Consider the following 16,430-nt stretch of genomic DNA (forward strand, 5'->3'; position numbering starts at 1 on the left):
TTTATCCAGTTGTAGGAAATTCATGCAAATTCTCCCCCATATCTCATCTACTTTGCCATCTGAAGAGTTTACAGTTTATCATACATACAGGCAGAGTCCTGGTAATGACACAGAAGCCTGTTCAAGCAGCTCTAAAGACATGGAAACCAGTCCGTTGAAATCATTCAAGCAGCCTACTCTTCACTTCTTCCCTCAAGCAAAACCACAAATCAGAGCTTAAGGAGAAAAAAGCAACAGACCCTTCTTCTGAGATGAAACAAGTCTGTTTGCAGAGGCTTTCCAATCCAGACTGTTTCAGGAATATACAGCTCACTCGTGCCTTAGCTGACCTTGCTTCTTTTGAATACCACATCCATCATCATAAATCCCAAATGCTCTTTGTGTAGGATCAGGCAGGTGAATTCACCCTTCCATCAAAGGCAGCGCCACAGTGATCTCCCAAACTAAGAAAAATGCTGAGTATTGTGACAAGAGGCAAGGATTAGGTGAAAAAACACTAAGGCATCCCAGCTGTAGGGTTTCTGAATTGTGCTTTTTCTTTGGATTTTTTTTTAAATATATATTAAGAAAGTGTAATGCCTGGGGTGGAGGCAGAAGTGAAGTGCACCTAAATCCAATTTGGCAGAAACAGGGTTTCCACAAGAAATGCTATTCATTCTTCCAGAAGTTGTCCAGATCCTCTGAATTGAGAAGGAGGGGGATTCCTGTGTGCAGAATTTTGCTTCTGGTGAAAGACAGGAGTTGGTGGTTCACTGTTTCTTCTGATTGCTGAGTTCAGTGAGAACTAGTTGACAAGTGACCTTGTTACTCATAAAAGCAAGATCCGGTTCGAAGATGCTGCTAATAAACAGGTAATTCAGTTTGGCTGAAGTCTTGCTGCCTCACACAGTGGTACATCACACTGCTTTGAATATTCATTTCCTTCATTTTCAGCCCTGAGTAAATGAATACATCAGTTTTCACTCTGCAATTTACATAATTACCTTTGTCATTTGCATAAGATTTAAGCAGATAAAAGAATTGAAGAGAGGAGAGGGATTTTTTTTTCTTTAGTAAAAAAGTAAAACTGTGATTTTGGTAAAAGACAACAACAAACATTCTTTGTCACTCTTGAGGGCAGCTGCTACAGCACTTGTCACTGGATGCTTGCAGGCAGACCTAGCAAGCAGGACGTCTTCAGTTTTGTCACAAGTGGCAGAAATGGGAGGCTGTAGAATTATATTTTCCCCTAAAGACAGAGAACACAAATTAATCCGAAGCTGATTATGGTTTAGTTTTTTCTCATGAGGGGTCTAAAAGGTAAACAGAAAGCAGGCTTGGGGAGGAAGCATTTGCTCCATAATTACAGATGATGAGACTTGAGTGGTAGATATTGGTAAAGCATCTGTTTTACAAATGTTTTACTTCAGACTAGCGCCTTTTGCGTCAGATGCTCATTTTGCATACTTCTAGGTCCATCTAAAACAAATTTTGCATAATTTTAGCTATTACTATTATTAAAACCAAAATAGCTATACTAGGTAGCCTCCAGTGTGTATACTGTTACAAATGAATAATGGTGATTAGATTAGGATAAACAATTGTCTCATGGAAGAATATTGCAAATTCAGCGCAGCTAAACTAATATGAATTTCCTGTATTGAAAAAAAGCCTTTGAGAAAGTTCAAGGAGGTCCCTGAGGCAGCAGTATTTTCAATCCTTTTATAGTCCCTCTCAGGACTGCTATTTTACTGCCAATCCTCACTCAGTGTTTTGCCTGAATTTCCTCAACTTACCGTGAAACCTGTTGGCTTCACTGACCCAAGTACTCCCGGCAAAGAATCCAGTATGCAATTTTCTTTCTCCAGGTCTTAGTCATAATGAGGCTGGTTGTGAAACGGTGAACATTTATGCTGCCCCTCTCTTAGCATCTTTCGTCAAAATCATCTGATGGGTCCGTAGTCGGACACGTACAGAACGCTAAACCTCCGGTCATCGATGATGCTGACACAGGCAGCAGAAGGCAAAGAAGAATGGGGAAAGGGATGAAACAGAAAACTGAAGGAAAGAAGTGAGAATGAAGCAGAGGAATGGCTGCTGCGGTGAGTTCATTTTGGTGAATGAGGGTCAGTATTTTTACCAAAAGCAATAGGCCCATATCGTACATCAGAGCTTGTGAATTTGTTAACTTTCCTTTCTAGCCCTTAAAACTTAAAATTGCATATATTCTGAACACAGTATGTAACCAATGGTTTCCTGTCAGTGCCTCATCATGTTTCCATATTTTCTCGGAGGTCCCAAGGCTTTGTTTCTGAGGAAGCTTGTCAGTCACTTTTAAATGAATTTGTAAAACACTAAATACTTCATAGGACAAAAGTCAGTAGGGGTTAGGAAAATGTGTACCAGGGGTTTTAATTTCTTCATGGTTAAATGAACAGTAATGCCAGGACAGTTCAGATCATTCAGAGGCTAAAAGTACAAAATAAAAGGAGTCATCGCTTCAGGGGTGTCACGGTTTAACCCCAGCCGGCAGCTTGGCCCCACGCAGTCACTCGCTCGCTCCCCCCGGTGGGATGGGGGAGAGAATCGGGAGGGTAAAAGTGAAAAAAATCATGGGTTGAGACAAAGACAGTTTAACAGGTAAAGCAAAAGCGGCGCAGGCAAGCAAAGCAAACCCAGGAATCCATTCCCCACTTCCCATGGACAGGCAGGAGTTCGTCCATCTCCAGGACAGCAGGGCTCCAGCAGGACGAACGGGGACTTGGGAAGACAAACGCCATTGCTTCCAAAGTCCCCCCGTCCTTCTTCTTCCCCAGCTTTATGTGCTGAGCATGACGTCCCATGGTCTGGGATATCCCTGGGGTCAGTTGGGGTCAGCTGTCCCGGCTGTGTCCCCTCCAACTCCTTGTGCCCCCCCAGCCTCCTCGCTGGTGGGGTGAGGAGCAGAAAAGCCCTTGGTTCGGTGTAAGCACTGCTCAGCAATAGCTAAAACATCCCTGAATTGCCAACACTGTTTCCAGTACAAATCCAAAACATAGCCCCATACTAGCTGCTACAAAGAAAATTAACTCAATCCCAGCCAAGACCAGCACAAGGTGGAAGGGTTTTTAGTCATGCAGCAGGTACACAGGTACAAAGACTATGACAGTCTTTTGTCTCAGGTTCTCAGGAAAAGCAATTTAAAAGGGAATACTGCTCATGACAGAAAAGTGGGCAGGTTCTTTTTTTCTGTAGTGATCTGTTCTCTGCTTCCAACATAGACAAATATAGTCGTTGATCCTGTAGTTCTGAGATCACTGGGCAAGGTAATACCAGCGAGTTAACCCATGAGACTCACAGGCATGGCTTATCCAGCTTTTTATAAATTCTCCAACTGAAAAGTTTTCTGGAGGTGAGGTGTTCTCCTATGAAATTGCATTGTCTCCCTCTAGTGACTGCTTCTGTCTCTTATCTCAGGTTTAACATGAAATTTTCAGGGACTGGGCATCTTTTATGTTTTGTATTGCAGTCAGACCCAAAGCCTGAATTTGCACGGGTGCATCAGTATATTGGCACATCAGAGACAATCATTTAGCCTGTGATAATCAGACATTTTGTTTAAAAATGCAAGTTTAGCACATAAGTGTGCTTTTTTGTTTCTTAACAAATAGCAATTTTGATGCAATTGAAGATAAGTGTACCATATATATTTCAATGTGGACTGAACCAAGTTAAGTAAACGGCTGTGAATTACATCACTGCTAGCTGAGATTCACAGTTGAGAAAGTTTTGTTCAGTAGATTGTAGGATAGAAAGCAGAATGGTTCGGAAAAATAATCTTCCACTCTGGTGCTCAGTCTGGCAATGTCAAAACCAGTATAATATAAAGTGTAGGTCATATGCAACCTTAAGAATGTCACCACTAATGCACCACAGTTTTGATTTTTGCAGATGTAATCACTTTCTGTAAGGTAAATGAGGATGCTTGTGATTCAAACAGGTGAAAGCAGGAAAGCAGAGCACGGCTTTGACAGCGATAGACACGGTGGAGCTTTGTTCCAAAGACAGGAGAGAGCACTTTCTGCATCAGGGCTAAATTTAGAGATTGGAAATACTGAGGTAAAGGCTTGGTTGTTCTCTAGTGTCCACCATGGTAGTTGCTATGTATGTATTCAGTTAATGGGAACTTAGTGGAAAGTACGCTGTTTGCACTGATTTGGGGCTTGACCTGATATGGAATCAGTGTGCAGGTTGCTCTTAAAAATCAGACAGAGTAAAGGCAGAATAATGACATGGTGTTTGCTTGGCTTACATGGACATAATTTTATGAGAGCGAGGAATTGTGGATGAAAATGAGGAAATGAAAGGCGAGCAGCCCCTCGGGCATGCTCCTGTGTTAAAAAGACAACTCTGAGGATGCTCCAGCCTTGTAGCAGCTGTCGGGGTGGAGGAGAAGGCACACAGCTGTAACCTCAAGAGCATGGTGGAGGCTGTGTTGGTAACACCCTGTGCATTTCCCCACTTTTAACCTGTACTCGGCACTCAAAACCTGTGTAGCTCTGACAAGCAGAAGTGATGTGCGGTGTTCAGGAGCTGGCCTTTTTGAGTTCAGGTGTGTGCGAAAACAAACTAGAAAATGAAGAAGAAAGCAGGAAGCGCAGGGTTATCCAGTCACGTATTGTTGTGATCTCTGCTGAGAGATTACTTCAGTGTATTGGAAAAAGGAGAAAAGTAAATGTCAGATCTTGGGAAAGAATATCCTCGCCCTACCTTTAGAAAGTTCATTTTAGTGAAAGGAGTCATGAGCTGAAAGGCATTAGAGCCGGTGGATAGTCCCGTTGCCTGAGGTCTCATTGACCACGTCCTCCTCTCAGCTGCCGTGGCTGCAGTGACTATCAGCGCTGATTCAGATGACTGCCTTAGCTCCTTTTGTAGCTTTTATATGATGTTTAAAGAAACCATTTGTATTTGTGCTACTTATTTTGCAATACATGTAGATAGAGCAATGCAGCATCACCATACATCATCCTTCTACCATGTAATTGCTTCTGACAGAACATCTCCAAAACTGCAAGATTAAGAAAAAAACCTTAACATGGGGCAGCATTTTTTCTGCAAGCTTCTGATTTGTGTACATTAGCAGTTGAAGCTAAACACAGCTTACCTTTCTAGTGTATATCCAAAACTGAGCGTTTAGAGGTGGAGTAGTACTTTTGAACCAGTTTGTGATCTCATTTGTGGAAATTCAGTTCTAAAAAATGTCTGACTAAATTAACAGGGATTAAGGCTGAGACAAGTTGCTACACGGACTCCGAGCTGTAGGATAAGTGTGTTTGGCCATGTCTGCTGAATCCCGTATCATGGGTGGAGGTCCAGGCAGGGTGCACTCTAATTCTTTCCCCGGCCACGCATCTGTGTGTTTGTTTTTCAAGTTCCCCTGTGCAAGTGTACCAATTGTGAAGAGCAAGAAATAACAATAATTTGCCCTCTCGGAGCAGTTTCACACGGAAAGTACTTTGCCAAAAGGTAGCATTGCCACAGTTTTGCAGATGAGAAACCAACTAGGGCAGAGACAGGCCAGTGAAAACACGGGACGGGTTTCCTGAGCCAAACAAGACAATCACTCTCCAGTCCTAATGCATTGTGTCTGTTTTTCCTGTGAAAAGATGCTGGCAATGCCTTTTGTGCTACACAGGGTCTGACGTGCGCCTCTGAAAAGCTTCACGTTGGCTCATCTATCATTTAAGGAGTCTCTTGACAGAAGCCAGAGTGCTGGACTCTGAAAAGCTGCGTAGGCTGGTGCTGTCTGGCTGCCTCGTCCTGCTGCACCACATCAGTATGCTGCATTGGCTTCTGGAGCAAGAATTTTTCCTTTTATCAGGAATCACACAAGAAGTTGCAGAGTTCGTTCCTTTTTCGCTGATGCCTTGAGGCTCAATTTGGAGGTCTGTGCGGTAGCACAGTTTCCCACCAACTAAACCAGCATACAAGGCAAGGCCTAATCCCTCTGCAAGCATTTATACAGCCTATGCATTCCCCAGCCTCTCTTCTGTGTTAATTTTCCTGTCAGGTTTAAATGCTGTTTCTGACTCTATGTGGGAAATATTTTCCCTCCAAAACCAGAAAATCTGGTAGTTGCAGCACCAGATTGAGACTCAGGAGTCCCCAGTTATCGGGTGACAAGTGCCACTGGGCACACTGGGTGATCATGGATGTGCTACTTCACTTCCCTGTGCTGCCACTTCTCCTTTTGTGGAAAAAGGGGACGATGATACCGACCTTAGTTATGAAGTACTTCGATCTGGCAGTGCTAAATGCTATAAAAGACTGTGACATTATTAATTTAAGGAAGAAAGCATTTTACCTAGGCATACCAAGGTCTTAAGCTTCGCTGTGTCCTCTAATTTTCAGCTGGCAACCTGAATGGCTGATCCAGGCTCTTTGGAGCTCATAGTTAATTATGAGGCAGATTAGGGGTTCTGCTGAGGCAGGTTGTCACTTCCGATACAGACATTTAATTCTGCATAGGCCAACCTCAGTCTTTACTAGCACAAGAATCTTCCTCATGTTTGGCGAGAAATTAAAATCCTTAAACTTTTCTCTGTAATAATCACCCTATCAGAATAATAGTGGCTTTTCCTTTCCTAAGAGCACCTCCACCGATGATTAATACTTTGTCTCCCAGTGCCCATCTGTTCAGCTAGAACGGGAATCATGAAGTTGGTTCCCAGCATCCCATTTCAATATCCCATTTCAGAATACCAGCCTCAAAAGTGCACATGATGCTTTTCAGCTCTCACCCATCTGCAGAGAATCCAGGTTGCCCTATTTGCCAGCAGGTCTGATTTAAAGAAGTGCTTGTCCAAAACTGACCCAAGAGGGTACCTTGCCAAAACGGGGACAAATATCATATTGGCACAGCTCAGTCGGATTTCAGAGGTAGAGATGATGGTGACAGCAATAAGCAAAATTGCTCAACATTTTCAAGCACCCTTCTTTCACTCTCAGTTGGGCGCTTTGTCCCTGTCTTTTCCCCGGCTTTCTGTAGGTCTGGGTCTTCATCACTTGCATTTCCAAAGAGTGGCCTTTGCTCTCGCCTTAATCCCCAAATGGCAGCAGAGGCACCGAGGGGAGGACCAGTGCTGGAGCCGTTCTTGGTGTCTCTGACTTTGGATAGCCAGAGGAAGCAACCGAGCGGTAAAATGCCTTAGTCCCTGTTGCTCAGTGGGAAAATGCAGTCAGTTCTTCGCTAAGGACGCTGAGTATGTAAGCAGTGAAGCTGCAAGGTGCTAAAGCTCATTTATAATATTTGGAAAATTCACCGTTAATCCCTAATAAGTCTTTACCAACTATAAACAAACTCTGCTTCTTAATGCTCATCGCTTATGACACTTGAGTGGATAGATTTTCCTGGCAGTGAGCAGGACACGCTGCTGACACCAGCATGACCCTCTCTGTCATCCTTCATTTTTTCGCTACAGACACTTTCCCTTAATTCCCCAAAACAGCTGGATCACTGTGACTTAAACTTAAAATCAACGACAAGAGACAACTCAAAGCAAGCCTCCAGCCTGGAAAATTTTGGTGCAATTGTTAAAGCTTACTAAATCATGAGCGTCTGAAAACAAGACATTTAAACCTGGGAACATTAGCTACAGGAAGGACTACCAAGCATAATGACTTCAGTGCCCAATTCATACTTAAAAATGGAAATTGCAATGACCTTGTACTAAAAAAGAAATCAATTGGCCTATTCATTACAGCGCTAGGGAAAACAGCTGGGGCAGAATGAAATGGGCAAGACCAAAGGAGGATGTTAAGCCTGACAGCTCAGTACTATTTCTCAGTTTGGGGATCCCTGCTGGGTGATCTTTTCACAGCAAAGAGTTTCCTTTGAAAAAATGTATTAAAAATGGAGGAGAAGTGGGGTTGGCCATTTTGTATCAGGGAGTGTGTTCCTGGATATGCAAGTTAAACCAGGTGCAGATAACTGATTAGAAAGACCTCTGGCCAAAGCCATTGTTATTATCTGAGCACAAGGAGAATAAATTAAGCTTCCTCAGGCAGTTACAGTAAATATGAAATTATGCATAGATTAGTGCGCTAATGATTTATGCACCTGACCTTTACCTGTAAATCCTTTTCTCTGGGTTTAACTCTAATTTCCAAGGACTCAGCACATTGAAGTAGTCTCTCTTCATTACTAATTTTACTTTTTTTTTTCTCTTTCTTGCATACCAACCTCTTTCCCCACAGTTAAAAAGGCAATATTCAGTTTGTCACCATTCAAATGTTTAAAATTCAGTGCTTTGCAATGCACAGGCTTTGAAAAAGCCATGGAAATGATGCTCCTGCCAGTACCCGCTGGCCTCCCCAGACTCCTTGCTCCTGGTCAGATATCTACGAACAGCAGGGCAGAGCTGGCACTGTGGGTTTGTAGGCTGAGGTACGATTGCTCCTCATCATCAGTCTGGCCCAGTGCCACGCAAAAAAGTATAGTAAAGCACCAGTGGGTATTTTGCTTTCCATCACTGAGATTTCCCTTGTTGGAGACCCTCCTTTGGCATTTTGCACGGTTGGGACAGCATGGCCTCAGTCAAATAAAATAATTTTCTTTCTCAGCAGAGAGATAAAAAATTGCTTCAATAATAATTTTAAAACATTCTTAGCTCCATGCATTTTGATTTGGTACATCCTTTTTATGGCTTCCAGGGCGGTGTGGTGTAGCAAGGCACTTGGCTGCTACATGGCACTTGGCTAGCACCGAGATGGGAATATCATATAAGTACTCGGAAAGAGTACATAAAAGTTTTATCGGCACTAATTTGAGATGACCTGCATACTGTATTTCTCTTGGTGTGCCATACCAAGTGAGCTCTAATAAAATCTTTATACCCTACCATCCCCTCAAGCGTCAGATACATATTTTCAGCTAAAGGTGAGGAAGTAAGTGTCAGCAGTATAGAAGGAGCAAGGGTCACATTGTTAAGTATTCCTAAGATGCTGATTTATTCTCTCCTTCTGTCCATATTCCTTCTCTGCTTTTAGCCTGGACAATGTTTACCCTACAGAGATTTTCTCTGTAGTAAGTATCAGTGAGACTGGGCTTCACATCTCTGACCTGCAATTCCTCTGCTGCAGTACGGGTTATATTAGGTTTTCTCTTACTGTTTTGAGCAGCAGCAATGTAGTAAAAAGTGCATGTTTGAATAAGCATAGCTTCACACAGGATGTGTCAAAAGGCAAGATCATACAGTGTAGCTTCTGCAAGGAAATATTTTTGGGAATGCAGATTCGGAAGGGACCACCGTCACCCCTGCAAACCATTGCACAGGCTGCTAATGGAGCAATGGGAATGGGGTTTGCATTATGCTGCAAACACCTAGGCATTGCAGGGCACAAAATATTTGCCAGCACTTCTGATAGAGTTAGAAGCAAAATATAACCAAAGCAGGTGTAATGTGGCTCGGGAAAAAAGCAGGGCATCACACTAGGTCCATGCCGTAGCAAGGGATGGGTTAGATGGCACTGGAAAACCACGGAGGTGGGCAACTCCCCGTGCTACAAAGAAAGAAAAAAACCTTCTCGTATAAAAGCTTTTTCAGATAATTTTTTTGTATTAAAAATCTATTCTATTTTACCTCCATCTAACCTGAGCCATTATCTGCATTTAGGGGCATTTGATCTGATCTCAGGAAAGCTTTGGCCAGTGAGTGGCTGGTCCTGTTGATGTTATAACCACCAGAGGACACCTCAGAGCTGGCAGAAAACAGACGGAGTGCATGGACAGCTGAAAAGCAACACTGCTCAGGCAAAGCCTTGCCTTCAGGCTTCCTTAATTGCAGTCAGTGCTTTAAATTGTCTGCCTTTTTATTGACGGTAACTTTGATGAATAGGGATTCAATAGGAATTGCTTCTAGTGACCTAAATTGATTAACATGACGCTTATGTTATGGTTAGTGCAAAATAATTATTTGGCTCATAATTAAATACAAGGTTAGGATAAAGAGTGATTAGGTCAAACAGGAGGGGTTATAACACAAAAATTGTAAGGGATGCAAGATTTTCCTTATGCTCTGTTTGTTTAGTCCTTAAGGCCAATGCTCAAAGTCGTAGCTTCATGATTACGGTGTAGTCAAATGTTGGTGATACAAAGTAGGCAAATTTTCATGTTTTCACAGTGTATACATGTGTAATCAATTTGATGTTCTCTCCTGAGCTGAGAATACAGTTGTCATACACATTTATCTGCAGAGAAAGCCATTTCAACAAACATGAATATACTTATATCATGTAAAATGACAAATTATCACAAGTTTTATTTAAGACTGCTCCTTTGATTTTTCTTTGGCTTTTCAGTTAAAACAAGAAAAACAAAACCTAAAAAAATGAAGGAATGTAGGTTAATTCAAATTAGAAAGAAGACACAGTATAATTCACAATGCATGTCTGGGTTTTTTCCTACCTCAGAGTTTTGAACAAGGGTTTATCACAAACCAGTTGAGCTCTCTGAGAGAATTCCAATTCCTTCAGGCCTGTGCAAGAAATGGGTGTTGCTGGACCTCACCAGGGGAAACTCTCAGTATGAAACCTTGAAGTTAGCGTAAAAGAAGGGTTTGGAGGTTTTGCTCCTCTCTTGCATCAACAACCAGATCGCTTTTTCAGGGGATATATTCTGCTACCTTGCAAAAAATAGCCTTGCTGGCCGTATTTCCTCTACACTCACAATGATATTATCATTACCTGGGCATAAGCCCAGGACCTGAGCCATGGCCTGCGGAAGCTGATGGGAACCCCCCGGCCAGCCGCACCAGCTTCTCGTCAGGCCCTCGCGGCTCTTCAGACCGCTTAAGGGCAGGACTTAGCTTCACTCTTGTTTCAGCAATGAAGATGATAATCTTTTCTAAATTTTTTTCTCGTCTTAACTGTATCATCCTTAGACAGCTAAATAAACATCAGTATGGCCTCATGTCATCCCATTTCCATAACATATACAGAGGTAGTAATTGAATTTATTATTCAGATGTATTCAACTATTGAAACCAAGCTAATTGGCATAACGTATGCCTTGGGGATTTTTCAACGTTGTAAAGTCACAATGTATTAAATGACAAAAGTAACAGCATTTGGCACGTTTTTCCACTCTGAAACTCAGGTTAGATTTGATTGGTCACAGCAACCAAGGGCAAGTCAAGTAAACAGGGCCTAAATCTGCAAAATTCATAATTGCCAGGTAATTTTATTCACAAGTTACCCCACCAGTGTGAATAGTTCTGCTGCTTGGAAAGCTGTGTCTGTCACAACGGAGTCACCTGTGAGTTGGGTGCTGCACCTCCTTGTAGTGGGGAGCGGTGGGGTGTCAGTCCTGCCGTGCCCTCTGAGGCTACGGGGAGCTGCGACGGGGTTCTGGCAGTTTTGCGACTGGTGAGGTACACACATACATAGAAAGAGAAATTTCAGCATTTCCATTCACAAAGAAGAGTCAAGTCAACTTCTTAGCTCACAGTGAAGAGTCTGGCTGGAGAAGAATGGGTAACCAAGGCAACTTGCCTGCATTTTAGAAAAAAAGTATTGCAAAATCTTTTGTCTTGATATTCTACTGTTGCATACCAAGAATCAGATGAAATCTAAGTGACCGTAGTCCCTCCTCAACTGCGGAGCTGCCGTGCAGAAAAAGCTGGATGCCTCTGCCACGCTTTTACCTCCTCCAACACTGCAGCTGTTCAGCAGAATATCTTTGGTGTCTCCGCTTGAAAAAGAAACCATTATTTTGGTGCTTTAAGAATCAAGGTTTGATATTCATTTATCATATTTTTATGTTATACCTCCCCTGATTAGTGTGTCATCACGTACCTGCAAAGAGGGAGTCAGCAAAGTAATATTCAGATTGATACGTATGAGCCTTAGGTGGATGGCAGTGTTTAAATGCCTAATGCTGAGCCAGTAATTCTGCTGGCTGTGGTCACATGCAGGACCCTTATCAGAAAACCAGTGTCAAGAGAAATTGTACTGAACCTTATCAAAACTGCTGTCATTTTCAAGCAGCAAGATCTTTGGCTGATTTCTGCCAGTGCCCTGTCATGAAGGGGATCACTCAGCTGGATGTGGAAAAAATCAAACAGTACTAAAAATCTTTGAAAATGATAAATCCCACACAGAAGAGCACTTACAGGCATTTGGAAGTGGGACTTGCTTGACACATGATTACTTTTCAGGTTAAATGGTTTCTTTCTAATAAAGATTTTCTCCCTGTATTAAGTTAATATAACTGGATTGTGTTTGTACAAAGACCTATAATGATTGTCTTTTTTCTTACCAAACTGCTGCTATAGCTTCTGTTGTCAGTTTGATTAGCCTGCCTGCTTGTTTGAAGCAATGTCAAAGATTCCTAGTCTTAAACATCATTATAAATAGCCTAAGAAATGTTGCTAGCAACATGGACATAAAAACGTGGACTCCGTTTTTCTCTAGATCTTTTCCACATCCTTTGCCTGCTTTTTAAAAAGATTCTTTTGTTAATTAAATAAATGCTAAGCATCTAATATTGTACTTCCATTCTTCTGTCAGGATACATTTTTCAGCACTCCATCATCTACTGCCGTGTTGCTCAGCTGTTGGGTCCAGCTTGCTCTTCCAGCTCAAGTGCTCTGTGTTTTCCTCGTGTTCGATCCCTGGGCAATCAAACCACCCACAAACACAGTCTTCTGCACAGCAAGGTTGGGGCTGGGCTCTGCTGTGATGGTAAGGAAAGATTTGATTTCAGTGGGGCAGAAGTATTCCCTGCCCATTTGTTTTACTAGGGTACAGAATAGGCCAAAATTAAGAGCATACATAGGCATTTTGATGAATCTGGGCCACAGAAATCAGTGGAGGTTTTGTGGAAAACTGATTATTGTGCACATTTTTTTTCAACACTGGCTCTGTAGAAAAACATTTCTGAAAAAAATTGACACAGTCCCCACAAGCTCCATAGCCTGGTAAACTAAGTGGGGACTTTCTGCGTGTGAGATCTTTCCCCTTGCAAAGTCATCCTCTCCTCTTCTCCTCTCTTCTCTTCTCTTCTCTTCTCTTCTCTTCTCTTCTCTTCTCTTCTCTTCTCTTCTCTTCTCTTCTCTTCTCTTCTCTTCTCTTCTCCTCTCCTCTCCTCTCCTCTCCTCTCCTCTCCTCTCCTCTCCTCTCCTCTCCTCTCCTCTCCTCTCCAATTCTCTTTTCTTCTCTTTTCCTCTTTTTTCTTCTCTTTTCTTCTCTTCCCTGCTTGCAAGGCAGGTGCCTAAGAGACACCTGTCATACTGCAGGGCAACCCCCTAATGCAAAAGTCCTTATTCTATGCAACTCTGTCCTCTGAGAGGCACGTGGCTCTTTGGTTTTAAAAAACAAGGGTTTTGCTGTTTATTCCTCTGATCTGTTGCCTGTCAGCCAGGGTTTTTGCACTAAACCCCATCACAACAATATCTAAGCCTGAAGGCTATGATCAGCAAGTTGGGCTCAGGGGATACTCTGCGGCGGGGAGGGAGGATGCAGGCGCGCTGCTTTGCGAAGAATTGCCTTTTCTCTGTACTTTTGGGTTTAGCTGGTCAGTGCTGTGAGTGTGGCTGCTGCGGCGGGAGACATTGATAAGGACGAGAGTTGGGAAGCGTCCCCCAGCGTCGCCCCACCTCCTGCCCCATCCCATGCTGCAGCTGCTAGAGGAAGGTGACTCTTGTCGATACCCACAAGCTTCACCCCGGGCTTATTGATCCGGGCTTATCTGGGAATTAACTATCTCCATTAGGTCGTCAGTGTTAGCACAGGGGTTACTGTGGTATTTTAGACAAAGCCCTCTTTTGAGATTTACTGCTTGGCTTCTGCCCATCTGGGTTCCCTTTGATGCAGTCACCCTGCCTCACCTGGGCAGCAGCCGCCAGCACCCCAGGAATGACCAGCACAGCCTCTGAAACGGCCTCTCGCCCGCTCCGCGGGGACGCTTCTGTTCCCAGAAGGGTGAAAGGGAACAGAAGGACAATTCTTCCTAAATGTGATCAAAATTTACTTGACGTGCGAATGTGCGTACGCTAAAGCATGTGCCGCAGGCGAGGCAGCGGCGTGCTAATCGGCGTTACCAGCCACGAGTGCAGACCGAGGTGTCGGCAGAGCCGCTCTCTTGCTGCTGCGTAATTACTTTGCCATGGTTTTGCTGCCTTCCTACCACATCCTGGCTTGGTTTTATGTCTTGCGAAAGTATTGGTACTCTTGTGTATCTAAGTGTTTAAGAAACACTCGGTTCCTTACCTGGGAATTTGTTCACCTCATGATTTCATGAGCATACACCCAAATGTGGTGCATAGTGAGTTACTGAGTCCAATCTCTGGACATTGTCTTCACCATGTGCATAAACAAAGAACCCATTCAGCAAACAGCCAAGGCGGGAAGAATAATTATACAGCCCTTTTTTAAAGCTGAAAGTACTCTCTGTTGGGAAATACTAAGAGTGGTACTTTAGAGAACTAAAATATCATCAATAATGTGTGCTTCAGGGTGAATGCTGTGTAACCTGTGACCACAGAATGGCATTACAGCTCTATGGACTGCCTCATCCTGCTTTAGCAATAAATGCAACTGGGATAGCAAAATAATGTAAACTTAGCTTCCCTAGATAAAAGAATTTTATATGTAAAATACATTAAAAAAATAAAGTCAAATTAAGGAAGCATAAAAACCTAAGAGATTAAGTGGGTTTAAGCTTTTATCCAAATCCTCTTACTCTTTCCCAGGATGAGGTTCAAACAAAGCAAAAGCTAAATGTAATAACCGCTATTACAAGTTGATTTTGAGAAGTGATTACTCTAAGGCAGGCTGCTGCATATCTCCAGGAAAAGAGGGTCTTAAACATCTCGGTGTATTTCCCTGCTTACCCACAAGATTCATTCGCGCTGATGTCCCAAGGCAATGCCTTCAGAGTCTGTATTGTCAGAAATTGCATGCATCTCTGCAGATATGGGTGATATCTGATCTCACCATCAGCCTCTGGCATCCCTCAAAAGACCGCCTGGACACACCAATCCAGCTGATTAGAGCTTCTGCATTTTAATGCTCCGTTAAAGTGATACGTGTGATCGGATACTGAATCTGTCCTGACGCATGTGATCGGGTACTGAAGCCTTACGGATGCTTCCCGCTCCTAGCTGCCAAGAGGTACAGCAGAGCCGTAACGGAGCCTGACGGATGCAAACACTACCAAGAACCATCGCAGAGTCCAGCGCCGGTGGGAAGCCTTGCAGGATCTGGCCAGCAGCACACGATGTGCCCAGACCAGAGCATGTGGAGAAGGCAGCGGGGCAAGGCTGGGAAGGATGGGGAGACCGGGCACACGACAGCGTGTGTCACCCTGCAGATCCCCCCTGGGCTATTTATAGCACTTGTCACTCACAAATCTGCGTCAGGCTAGAACCGACCGGGTAAAAGCACAAACATGGCATAATTGTACAATAATACCTTCTTTTCCTTTAATTATGAATCGTGCAATATTCCTTTTAGGACAAATTACTTTTTCACTATAGAAAACAATACCACAGAAAAGAGCAACAATGCAGATAAGCATGATTGACTGCAATGTTCCTCAGCCGTTGCAGCCACAGAGGATATTTTTCAGCTCCCAGATCAGGCAGCAGCAAGCTAAGTGAGCGTGCTTTACAGAGCCAGGTCAGAGGCAGGTGCCCAACCTTCTTCTAAAAGCCCTTATCATACTTCTCGGGAAGAAGTCAGCCCCAGCCGTTACGCTACTCTGCGTGGTGAGCCCTCTTGTTTCGTACAGCGTGTCTTTGTGCTAGAATCACCCTTTGGTTTTTGCAAGGGGATGGTGAACCCAAAGCCGATGACAAGAACATAAAACAATATTGCGGTCCTTAAATGCTGAAAGAGAGAGGATCTTGCATCGCAACTTCAGGCGCACCGAGAGCATTGAAACCCCCCAGATCCCACTGTTCAGGGAAGGAGGCTCTATATATAACTGCACCAGAGTATGGCAATCAGGGTGGTAATTAACAAATAAAAAAATCACACCCGTGACCCTTAGGAAACACACAGACTTAAGTAACGCAAGCAGCAGTTTGGTTATAACATCTTCCTTGGCCCATCTTCCCTTAAGCCAGCCTCTTTTCACACCGTGTGTCTGAGGGGCCCTGACCCCAAAACCTCTGAATACAAGTGAATATGTGCAAGCTACATCAAGTTTCAGGGTCTTTAGAAGGACCACGAAAGTGCCCTTTTGGGGTGCAAATAAAGGCCCATTTGCCAAATCCATTAGCAGGAATGGAATAGCGCATTTAGGAGGCAGGATGGGGAAAGCTTTCTTTGGGGAAAGACAGAATTTAAATATCTGTCTACCAAGATACGCTTCCCAGCTGTTAATTTGGATATTAAAGAATTTCATAGACATGACAGGGATTCCGTCAGCCTTCTTAATTTCTGCCCAGGGACTTGCTATGTACTATTGC

At 43.4% G+C, this 16,430-nt stretch overlaps 1 long non-coding RNA gene across 1 annotated transcript; it reads left to right on the forward strand.

Moving 5' to 3' along the window:
• The first annotated feature begins 721 nt into the window (after positions 1–721).
• Positions 722–12,692, forward strand: LOC142033987 (uncharacterized). The gene is made up of 3 exons (XR_012651423.1): positions 722–851; positions 1,848–2,081; positions 12,526–12,692. It is a non-coding gene; the product is annotated as an uncharacterized LOC142033987 (long non-coding RNA).
• Positions 12,693–16,430: the final 3,738 nt, after the last annotated feature.

The sequence above is a fragment of the Buteo buteo genome, chromosome 8 (assembly GCF_964188355.1).
Source record: "Buteo buteo chromosome 8, bButBut1.hap1.1, whole genome shotgun sequence".
NCBI classification, from domain to species: domain Eukaryota; kingdom Metazoa; phylum Chordata; class Aves; order Accipitriformes; family Accipitridae; genus Buteo; species Buteo buteo.